Raw genomic sequence first — 11,954 nt, 5'->3', positions numbered from 1 at the left:
CCCGGGCCTGGAGTGTTTGTGGAGTGAGTAGGAGGCTGGTAGGGGGAACCCCAGCTTTGACTGTCCTGGGATTCATTCTCTGAGCTGGGGCGAGGCTCTCAGGGGAAGGAGGGAGGGCAGGGAGCCTTCTGTCTGCTGGCCCCGAGTCAGCCCGAATGGTACCCTGCGGGTAGCTCAGGTTTCTTCCGAACAAATAGCCCTTATTAGGTTCTCATCCCTACACTCCAGAAGGCGACGATGGCCTGTCTTCCCCCCCACCTCCTCAGTCACATGGCCTTTGTCCCCAGGCCCAGGCACCTGAGGCACCCACAGTCTAGTCCAGCCCCTTTGGACCCGCAGAACTGCAAAGAACTGAACCCTGTCCTGCTGCCTAGGGGCTCACTGCTGCCCCCTGGTGCAAGCTATCTGCTCACCTCTGGGCCCTCTGTCCCACATTGTCCCGCATTGCCACCTTTCTCTATATCCCTGCCCTTGTAATTTTTTCTTAAACAGCCACCATTTTTTGAATACTTCCTACCTGCATACCGTATACCACGTTTTTTCTTAAAGTTGATTTATTTTGAGAGAGGGAACTTCCATAAGTGGGAGAGGGGCAGAGAGAGGGAGAGAAAATTCTAAGCGGGTTCTGCATCAGCACAGAGCCTGAGGAGGGGCTCAAACTCAAAAACCGGACTATGAGATCATGACCTGAGCCGAAATCAAGAGTAAGACGCTTAATCGACTGAGCCACCGGGGCGTCCCCATGGACCACTTTTATCACTCTCCTCAATAATTAAGACCTGGAGAATGGGCTACATTTTTTTTTTAATACTTGTTTTTAATGTTTCTTCACTTTTTGAGAAACAGAGACAGAGTGCAAACACGGCAAGGGCAGAGAGAGAGGGAGACACAGAATCCGAAGCAGGCTCCAGGCTCTGAGCCGTCAGCACAGAGCCTGACGCGGGGCTTGAACTCACAGACCACGAGATCATGACCTGAGCTGAAGTCGGACGCTTAACCAACTGAGCCACCCAGGTGGATGGGCTACATTTCTAAAGGTGGCACAGTGGGAAAGTGGCTTAGAAGGCAATTCAACCCCGGTCTCCTTGACCCCAGACCTTCCCGCTACTCCATACGGACACTTTCTGGGGTCCCCTGTTCACCTGGATTGTCTGAGTTTGGTCTTTTCCCTGTCCCCAGTTCCTGTTAGCCCCGCCTCCAAAATATCCCCTAAATCTGCTCACTTCTGTCCACTATCTTCAGCTCCCAGCCCCTGTTATCATCACATCACCCCCCCCCCTTCTCCACAGTTCCCCACACAGGTGCAGAAGGATGCTTGTGAACACCCTAGTGAGTTCACACCCCTTCTTTGCTTAAGAACCCTGCATGGCTTCCTCCTTATTCAAAGTGAAAAGTCAAAGGGGCGCCTGGGTGGTTCAGTCGGTTTAGCATCCAACTTCAGCTCGGGTCATGATCTCGTGGTTTGTGGGTTCGAGCCCCACGTCGGGCTCTGTGCTGACAGCTCAGAGCCTGGAGCCTGCTTCGGATTCTGTATCTCCCTCTCTCTCTCTGCACCTCCCCAGCTCACGCTCTGTCTCTCAAAAATAAATAAATGTTCACAAATAAAAATAAAAGTGAAAAGCCCGAGTCTTCCCTCCAGCCCACGAGGTGCTGCTCCACCTTCCCCATCACCCCTGCCTTGCTGACCCTTCCAGACACCCTGGCCCCAGGGCTTGTGCCTGAAATGCTCCCCACTTGGCCCTTTGTGTGGCTAGCTCCTCATCCTTTGGCTTTCAGCTCAGGGGTCACCTCCTCCAGGAAGCCTTCTGTGCTTGTCTGAGGTTGGCTTATCTTGGTGACCACACATCACCCTCTTTCTCTTTCTTTTTCATGGCGTTTGTCACAATCTGTAATTATCTATTTGTATTTTCACTTGATAATTGTTAGCCTCCCCACCCAGAATGTCAGCTGTAAGGGGACACTGATCTTGCCCCTTTTTTACCACCTCAAACTAGAGCCACGCAGGGTGTGTGGTATACAGCAGGTACTCACTATACAGGCACAGAACAGCTGAATGACTACAAGGGGCTTAGCATAGTGCCTGGTCTGGGGGAAGTACACAGCGTTACCCGTTGTTATTAGTATATTAGTACACGCCAGCATGTAAGTTCCCAGTCTCTTACACATGCTCCAAACTCCCTGGCTGCTGTGTTCTGAGACTGTACCACACAGAAGCAGAAACAGGAAAACCAGTGAAGTTACGTTACTGCGGGGGTGCCTGGCTGGCTCAGTGGGTGGACCATGCAATTCTTGGTCTCAGGGTCATGAGTTTGAGCCCCATGCTGGATGTGGAGCCTACTTATAAAAAAAAAAAAAAAAAAAAAAAAAAAGATTAAAAAAAGGAGTAACCTGCACTAATCTGGGCACGTGCTGATGGCGGGACTGGACTCAGGTGGTCTTGGTGAAGGTGATGAAAAGCCTGCAGATTTTGGATGTAATTTGAAGACAGAGATCACCTGTTTGATTGCATGTGCAAGAAAGAGAGGAGTCAAAGAAGCAGGAGGAAGCAGGGCTGAGAGGGGGCAAGCTCAGACAAGAGTCCTGGGAGGGCACTTGTGGCCTGATCCCGCAGGGAGCTTGGGAGGAGGTCACAACCCCGGGGCTGTCCTGAACTGGTAGGTCACTGACTAAAGGTGGCCCCGGGCACCTACAATCCCAGGCACTTCTGGTTCTCTTGAGTGTGCAGGCAAAGTGTCCAGTGTGACCCAGTCGATCCTCTATTTTTTTTAATTAAAAAAAAATGTTTATTTTGAGAGAGAGAGAGGGAGGGAGAGCATGTGTGAGCAAGTGGGGGAAGGGCAGAGAGAGAGGGAGAGAGAGAGAATGCCAAGCAGGCTCCACACAGTCAGCGTAGAGCCCGACACAGGGCTCGAACTCACAAACCATGAGATCATGACCTGAGCCAAAATCAAGAGTCAGACACTTAACCGACTGAGCCACCCAGGGGCCCCTGGTCTGATCCTCTTGAGTGTGTTGGCAATGTTGTCCAGAACCCGGAGCAGTTCTCTGGGGAAGAGTTGGTGTACAGGCAGTCGTGCAAAAGCACACAGAGCCCGGACAAAGAGAAAATAAAGCAGAGCTGAAGGGATCTGGGCAGGTAGGTTCGTTTTGGATTTGCACATAGATGGTTGGATGTGTGTGTCAGGACCTCACAAAGGAATTCTAGGCTGGAGGCATTTAAGCGGGAACACTCAGCATTTGTCTTTCAAGTCAGGGGCTGGCTGAGATCACCTGGGGAGTGAGTGTAGAGAGAGGCGAGGCAGAGCTCCGGGGAGAGGGAAAAAGAAAAAACGGACGGACTCGGGGGAGAGCCAGAGAGTGGCGGCGTCTGGAGCCAAGTGAAAGGCAGGAAGTGTGGGCACAAGCGTTCCTGGCTTTAGTGTGGGTGCAAATGAACAGGAGCGACTATTTTCTAGTGCAGGAAGGAGGAAGGTCATCAGCTGAGAGCAGAGCGCAGGGAGATGCTGGAAGCCATAACTAGGTGTGAAAAATTGGGAGAGCACTGCGTGAATGAGCATTGTGAGTGTCTTCTTTTTCTTTTGCAGACTTGCCGAGGTGTGAGGTGTAGGAACAGAGTGGATTTCGTTGGAGGAGCAGGGGCTTGTGGGTATGTGCAGGGGCAGACACAGGAGGGACGGATGCTAGCTCTCCACCCACAGCTTTCAAAGCACTTGGGGTGAAAGCCGAGGTCTCCGTGTGGGTCTCCGGGGACCTGCAGGACCTATCCACCCTTTCTTGGACGGCCCTCCCCAACTCCTCCCACACTGGCCCCATTCCAGCCCCTCAGGCCTCTGCTGCTCCTTCCACAAGCGCTACCAACCTCCGGGACTTTGTACCGGCCGTTCCCTCTGCCCGGAACATTCACCTCCCGGCAATCTGCTTGGTCTCAGTCCCTCAGCTCCCCATAAGGAATTTCTTGTGCACTGCCTAACTTACAATTGCACCTGCCCCAGTCCCGCACCCCACCCCCCCCACCCCCCGGCTGTATTTGGCCCACTGCACTTGCCACCGTGGGACATATTACATACTTTGCCTATTGTGTAGCACCTGCCTCCCCATCGCAGTCTGCTCCGCGACGGGAGGGCCATGGGGTGGTTCGTTTACTGTGTCCCCAGCAGCAGCTCCTGGCTGCACAGCCTCAATGCCTGCTTCTCCGACCCTCTCAGATGGTCTGTTACCAGCAGGCTAGACTCAAGCTCCTTTCTGCTTGGGTTGGCCAGCGTTCATTTCTGTGGTTTGCAACTCTGAGAGGTAGAGATTCGGAATTCTTGGAGCGATGAGGCCGGGCCAGGGGGACGGAGACCACTGCCCTGTTAGAAGCGAGGCACACAGGCACAGGTGTGCTGGCCAGTTACAGGGTGGCAGAAATCTCAAAAGTGGCTCAGGCAACTAACAGATACAGAGATGTCTCCCAGTCCTATAACATTCTGGAACAGGTAAAACTAATCTGGTGATGTAATAGGGACAGGGATTGGCTAGGACAGCAGGAGGGAACTTCCTGGGGGAGGGTGGGTGCCAATGTCCCTTATTTTGATCGGGGTGGTGCTTACACAGGCGTGTGTATGTAAACATTTACCAAGACGTACACTTAAATGATTGTGTATATTACACCTTCACTGAAAAAAAAAAAAGTGGCTTAGGGTGTCTGGGTGTCTCAGCTGGTTGGGCATCTGACTCTTGGTTTCAGCTCAGGTCACGACCCCACGGTTCATGGGTTCGAGCCCCACATCGGGCTCTGCACTAACAGTGTGGAACCTGCTTGGAATTCTCTCTCTCTCTCAAAATAAACAAACTTAAAAAAATAATAGTGCAGTTTAAAATAAAAAAAAAAAAAAAGTGGCTTAAGGGAAATGGGAGTTTCCTATTTGGCTCCTGTCCATGAGGTTGGGCTGACTTGGGTGCAGTGGGGGCCAGGCATGGTGGGTGACCCACTCACTCACTTCTTCCCTGTTTCGACTGTTCTAAGCCAGGGTGAATAAGGACCATGTTCCCTGGTCTCAAGAGTTTCCTCTCTAGCTAAAGAGAAACAGATAATAACTATATAACGGGTGATGATAAACACTTTGAAGTAACACAAAGCAGGATAATCTGGCAGTGCTGTTTAAGAAATGGTGGTTAGGGCAGCTGGGCGTCTCTGAGGTGGGACACTGGAGCAGAGACTCAGAGAAGAGAGGGAGAGGGCTCTGAATGCCCGAGGGAAGAGAGTATTTCAGGCAGAGTGTGTAGCAGAGCAAAGGCCCTGAGGTGACAGGATGCTTGGAGGAAGGTGTGGAAAGGCTCATCAAACTGTATTCCAGGTTCACACCCTCCCAGCCCAGCTGCCAGGTCAGAAAGGCCTCTTCCTTCCTTCCTTCCTTCCTTCCTTCCTTCCTTCCTTCCTTCCTTCCTGCCTTCCTTCCTTCCTTTCTCTTTCTCTCTTTCTCCCTCCCTCCCTTCCTTTCTCTCTTTCTCTTTCTTTTTCTTCCTTCCTTCCTTCCATGTTTATTTATTCTTGAGAGAGAGAGGGAGAGAGAGAGCGAAAGCGGAGGAGGGGCAGAGAGGGAGACACAGAATCCAAAGCAGGTTCCAGGCTCCAAGCCGTCAGCAGAGCCCGACGCGGGGCTCGAACTCACAAACCGTGAGATCATGACCTGAGCCGAAGTTGATGCTCAACCAACCGAGCCACCCAGGCGCCCCAGACCTTTTCTTTCTCAGAAGACTGGAGGCAAGTCCCAGAACTGCCTATGCCCTGGCCGGTTTTGCCAAAAACACCACGTCTGAACCATTCTTGGGCCAGGTAAGAAGTGGGGCTCTGATCAGCCAGATCCAGGGCAGAGGCTGGGCGGTGGGAGAACAAAATGGCAGAGAGGTGGTTCCCTAAGGGAAATCTTGGTTCTCAGAAGAACAAAGTGGGAAACGGAGACCCAGCAGGCCAAGGTCCCGGGAAGCCAGAACAGCAGCAACTTCAGGATGGCCAAGCGGGTCCTGGAGGGTGAAGACGACGAACTCCACCTGGTTGGGGTCCTGCATCCGCTTGGCCCGTATGACAGCGTCACTGTGTGGCCACGCCAATGTTTCCCCCCAAGTCTCAGCATCCTGGGGCTCCAACCGATGTGGCCCTGACTTGACTCCACTTTCACCGCATCTTTTGCTTTTTTTTTGTTTTTTTTTTGTTTTTTTGTTTTTTTTTGTTTTTTTGTTTTTTTTTTTTTAATTTATTTTTTTTGGGACAGAGAGAGACAGAGCATGAACGGGGGAGGGGCAGAGAGAGAGGGAGACACAGAATCGGAAACAGGCTCCAGGCTCCGAGCCATCAACCCAGAGCCTGACGCGGGGCTCGAACTCACGGACCGCGAGATCGTGACCTGGCTGAAGTCGGACGCCTAACCGACTGCGCCACCCAGGCGCCCCGCATCTTTTGCTTTTGAAGCATTGCCGGGGCGCCTTGCCGGCTCAGTCCATACAGCATGCAACTCTCGATCTCAGGGCCGTGAGTTCAAGCCACGTTGGGCACGGAGCCAAAATAAAATCTTTCAAATAGTGCCGTAAAACACACATAAAAATTACCCCCCAAACCGTTTTTAAGGTGCAGCTTGGTGACATTGAGCACATTCACAGTTTGGTGCAAAACCATCACCACCTCCGTGTCCAGAACTTTTTCTTCTTCCCAAACGAAAACTCCGTCCCCATTAAACACAAACTCTCCCTCCTGCAGGCACCCATCGTTCTACTTTCTGCCTCTATGGATCTAGACACTGCATATGAATGGAATCGTACAGTATTTAGCCTTTTGGGTCTGGCTTATTTCATTTAACATAACATCCTCTAGCTTCATCCACGTTGTAGAATATGTCACAGTTTCTTTTTTTCTAATTTTTAAAAATGTTTATTTATTTTTGAGGGGGCGGGCAGAGAGAGGGAGACACAGAATCTGAAGCAGGCTCCAGGCTCTGAGCTGTCAGCGCAGAGCCCCATGTGGGGCCTGAACTCATGAACCACGAGATCATGACCCGAGCTGACGTTGGATGCTTAACCGACTGAGCCACCCAGGCGCTCCTCCTTCTCTTTTAAGGCGGAATAATATTTAACATTCCACTGTCTGCATACATCACGGTCTGTTGATGCATTCATCCATCGACGGACACTTGGGTTAATTCCACATTTTGGCTATTGTGAATCAGGCTGTGAACAGGGGTGTGGAAGTATCTGGAGTACCTGCTTTCATTTCTTGTGGGCATATACTCAGAAATGGAAGTGCTGGAAACGTTCATTTTGCTTAATTTTGGGGGCAAACATCATGTTGTTTTCTTGCTCCATCTTTTAACTGAGTTTTCTTCCTTGTTGGTTTCATTCTCTTTCATCAAAGTACACTCCCTGCCCCCCCCCCCAACCCCGCCACACCTTGTATTTCCCTGGCTTCAAGATCAGAGAAACAAGGGCTTCTCCTGCCTCTAAAGTCCCCAGCCTGGTGCTCATGGGCTCTGACTGGCTGGATTTCGGTCACTCACTCCTAAGCCAATCACTGCACTCAAGCCACGGGCTTAGTTGCAGAATATGACACCAGGGACTCATCAAATGAAGTTCCCCACAGCGCTGTGGTGAACCCACGTCCACACCACTGAAGGGGGAGGAAGGGAGGAGACACGGGTCCAAAAGGTTTCAGGAGGAAAAGTTCCTCAGTGGGACTGGGGGTAGGAGGCTGGGGTAGGAGAAATCTCTGATGAGGAGGAAGGCAAAGAAAGGAGAGCACGTCCGTGAGAACACTTCAGTCCCCGATGATGACAGAGCCTGTCTAGACAGAGGGAATGCGAGGGGAGGGGACAGACCTTACTCTCCAGCCACTGAGAAAGAGGCTGTAACGGGGAGAGGGGGTGCACAGCCAGATGACCGCGCCCATCGGTCAGGGCAGGGAGGTGAGAGACGGTGCATACTGGGGTTGTTAAACAGGAAGCAGTGGAAAGGCAAGGGTGGTAGTGGAAGGCTGGGTCAGGGTGGAGAAGAAGGGGCAAGAGAGGGCAGCTGGCGCCTTGGGGCTTCAGTCTTGCACATGATGGCCAAGGAGAGAACACAGACAAGGAGCAGGATGGATGTAGCTTGTCCAAAGATTGGGCTGAGGGGCGCCTGGGTGGCTCAGTCGGTTAAACGTCTGACTTCGGGTCAGGTCACGGCTCAGGTCATGATCTCGCGGTTCGCGAGTCTGAGCACCGCGTTGGGCTGTGCTGGCAGCTCTGAGCCTGGAGCCTGCTTCAGATTCTGCGTCTCCCTCTCTCTTTCTGCCCCTCCCACTCTTGCACTGTCTCTCTCAAAAAATGTATAAACATGAAGGAAAATTACAAAGATCGCGCTGAAAACCTCTTATCCCGCAGCTCCTGGTGGGTGGCCCCAACAGAATGCACTTGTTTGTTAAGGGCTTCAACTGCAGCCCAGCATCTCTTCCTACAAAACCTAGGTTGTGCGAGGCACCAGTCCCAGCAGGTGACAATCGGAACCATAACAGGTTCCCTAGCACTCACTTCACAGAGCCTCAGCAGACTCTTGAGATTCAAAGAACTCTCCAAACCTGTCCTGGGCTACTCTGCGGAGATTGTAGTTTGATCTAAAGGCTTTGCTTGTAACCACGATCCTACCTACCCCTTTATGCGTATGGAGCCCCTTTCACAGGGGCTGCCTTGAGAGCCTCAAAAGCAAGTTCTTCAGAAATCTAACCAGCCATGGACTTGGGAGTCAGAAAACCCAGACACCTTCCCTGTTTTGCCACTTGGTAGCGCTGTTAGCTCAGTGGAGTCGCACCCCTCGGAGCCAGTTCCCTGGTGTCCGTAATTGCCGGTCTCTAACTTGTTACAGCCGGTTATCACCTTGTCAGGGTGACCTTACACAATCTAAACTTCCTTTAACCAATTTTACCTGAATACATGGACCATTAAATTTACCATACCTTTCTTCACTCTTAAGCTCTATTTAGGAAAGCTCTTCAAGTGTGTGTGTGTGTGTGGGGGGGGGGCAAGATGCTGAGTGTTTGCGTGAAAAACAGAAAAAAAAAATACACACACATAATTAAGCCTCTCTGGGAGTAAAACAAAAAACTTCACAATGGCTGCCAAGAAGTAGGGAGGAGGCGGATGGGTTTTGTCCTTTCACACTCTTGCATATTTGATAGCATCAGGTGAATACATTATCCGTTCAAAACCCTCAGTAAAGTGTAAACAGAGAGGCAGTAGGTACAGTGTGCATCCATTTTAGTAACATTTTTTACACCTTACCTTTTAAATAACTGAGACATTTATTCGAGACACAGAAATGTGCCAAGTGCCTTAAAAAAAAATCACCATGGGGCGCCTGGATGGCTCAGTCGGTTGAGCGTCCGACTTCGGTTCAGGTCACCATCTCGCGGTCCGTGAGTTCGAGCCCCGCGTCGGGCTCTGGGCTGACGGCTCAGAGCCTGGAGCCTGCTTCCGATTCTGTGTCTCCCTCTCTCTCTGCCCCATCCCCGTTCATGCTCTGTCTCTCTCGGTCTCAAAAATAAATAAATGTTAAAAAAAAAAATTAAAAAAAAATCACCATTAGGGCGCCTGGGTGGCTCAGTCAGTTAAGCACCCGACTTTCGGCTCAGGTCATCATGATCTCACGGTTCGCTCGAGGGTTCAAGCCCCACGTCTGGCTCTGTGCTGACAGCTCAGGGCCTGGAGCCTGCTTCAGACTCTGTGTCTCCCTCTCTCTTTCTCTGCCCCTCCCCCGCTTGCACTCTATCTCTTTCAGAAATAAACATTAATTTTTTTTAACCAACGTTTTGTAGAAAGGAAATGAAGGCTCAGAGAGGTAGTTTTTGTCACACAGGGGACTCCAATCTGGAACAGACGATGGGTCTTGTGTCATTAACAAAGGAGCTGCACCGTCCCTACATTTTTGCTAGGAAAATCGTTATTATGCCTTAAATCTTTTTAAGTTTATTTATGGATTTTGAGTAAGAGAGAGCACGGGTGCGAGTAGGGGAGGGGCAGAGAGAGCGAATCCCAACCAGGTTCGTTCTCACGAACCATGAGATCACGACCTGAGCCAAAATCCAACTGAGACACCCACGTGTCCCACGTTATGCCTTAAGTCTTGAACGACTTCTTTCAGGTAGGAAACCTTTCCAATGATTCCTTGTTCCGAATCCCAGCAGCTTCTGAACAGCATCGCACCGGACAACATGCCTAGTAACGCCTGTCAAGCACTAGCTTGATTCTGACACTGAAGCGGCGCCGGGCTTACTGTACATACTGTTTGTACATCGGGGATCTCACGAAGCGCCCCGGAGAATTCAACATTAGCCTTTAAAATAGAAGACGCTCTGAGGCCTTTACTTATGAACCCCGAGCTGTGGTTGGCCGAGCGTCTGACTTGCAGACCCGGCTCTCCCACGAGCAGTCTGTGAATCCTCTAGTCGGGCCTCAGTTTCTCCATTTGTCAAAGGGCGACTGGAAGATCTCGAGTAGTTCGGCTCTGCCCTGCGGAGGCCTGGGCCCGGAAGGGCAGCCGGACACTACATTGGGGGTTTGATTGCAGGACTTAAGAACTGGAGCGCTCGCCGACGCCGGTCCCGGGGCAGCAAGATCTGTCCGGCCGTTCCCGACACCTGCATCTCAGGTCTTCTAGGTCTCTAGCGAGAGACACAGGGAGATGGGAGGAAGCTCCGCCAGGTAGCCTCGGATGGAGGTTGAAGCTCCCGGACCAAGATTCGGCCACTACAGGTATACTCTTGTGACAGCCTCTCAAAGAGGTTTCCGCCAACGTACACGCGAGAGACGGGTGTAAGATGGCAGCCACGCAGGCGCATAAACTAGCAGCAGGGGGAGACTCCGCCTCTCGCCCTGAACCACGTGGTGATGCCGCTTAAAACCGCCATTGAAAAAAAGAACGGCGACCATATCACATGATGGAGACCTACCAATACCAAAGGAAAGCGCCAAAGTCCTTGTCACGTGGCCAAGACTCTGTATTGGCCACTGTCACATGATCAAGGACTCGAAAAGGGAGGTAAACGTTTCGACTCCACGTGACCAGAACGCAACGGCTACGCTCTTGCCACGTGACTAAAGCCCACCTCCTTATCTCTTTTCGTTGCTCCCTCCCTCCCGGGCTGGGCCTGCGTCAAGCGGCAACGCGGCGGCAGGGGGCGGGGCTCCAGCCGATCACGTGGCCCGCACCTCCCCGGCGCGCGCCCGCCCGCCCGCTCGCCCCCGGCCCCGGCTCCTCCTCCTCCTCTTCTCGCCATTGCAGTTGGACTCAGCAGCCCGGTGCGCACCGCGTGGCTTTTGGGGGGAGACCCCGGCGGGCTGTGGTAGGAGGGCGGCGGCGGCGGTTGCGGTCGGGGAAGGGAACGCCGACAAGGTAAGCGTCAATGTGGCGGCGGCTGGGCCCGCTCCCGCCTCTGCCCCTCCCCCCGCCAGTCCTCCCACTCAGCGCGGGCCCGGCTGAGGGGTCGCGGTGACAAGGCCTGAGGCGCCCCGCGCTCTTCTCCTACGCCCGGTTCTCTCGCCCCAGGGCCGGGCTCATTCCTCCCTCTCCAGTCTCGCTCCCGCGCTCGGCCGTTACTCTCCCCCATTGTGCCGAGGAAACAAAATGGCGGCGGCGGCGGCGAGGGCCCGGTGCGCGCGCATCCGCCCCCCCCTTCGCGGCCCCTCGGCCGGCGGCGGCGCCTCGCACGGGGGGTGCGCGCGCACCGGGCCCCCGGCCGCCGAGTCCCCCGGGCCCGGCTTTGTCTGTTGCTGCGTCCCGCGCGCACGCGCGCACGTGCCGGGAGCACACACCCCCCTTGGCCGGTAGAGTCCTGGCCGGCGCAGCAGGGGCGACCCCCTCCTCATTCCTTCTTAGTCTTTGTCCCTGTCCCGTCCCGGGTTCCAGGAGAGTCCCAGGTTCCCGAGGCGGGAAATGTCGCCGCCTTTGTCCTTACATGG

At 53.1% G+C, this 11,954-nt stretch overlaps 1 protein-coding gene across 5 annotated transcripts in view; it reads left to right on the top strand.

Annotated features, from left to right (window-relative positions):
- The first annotated feature begins 11,206 nt into the window (after positions 1-11,206).
- ILF3 (interleukin enhancer binding factor 3) overlaps positions 11,207-11,954 on the top strand; it is a 32,211-nt gene continuing 31,463 nt past the window's right edge. For 3 of the 5 annotated variants that reach the window (XM_058728042.1, XM_058728040.1, XM_058728041.1), the window contains exon 1: positions 11,208-11,388. The gene's annotated coding sequence lies outside the window, so the exon portion shown is untranslated. Of the gene's footprint in view, positions 11,389-11,954 lie in introns of all 5 variants that reach the window. The other 2 variants (XM_058728044.1, XM_058728043.1) reach the window with 1 other exon arrangement.

This window comes from Neofelis nebulosa, chromosome 4, assembly GCF_028018385.1.
Source record: "Neofelis nebulosa isolate mNeoNeb1 chromosome 4, mNeoNeb1.pri, whole genome shotgun sequence".
Taxonomy (NCBI): Eukaryota; Metazoa; Chordata; class Mammalia; order Carnivora; family Felidae; genus Neofelis; species Neofelis nebulosa.
This window is presented reverse-complemented; position numbering and strand designations above follow the sequence as displayed.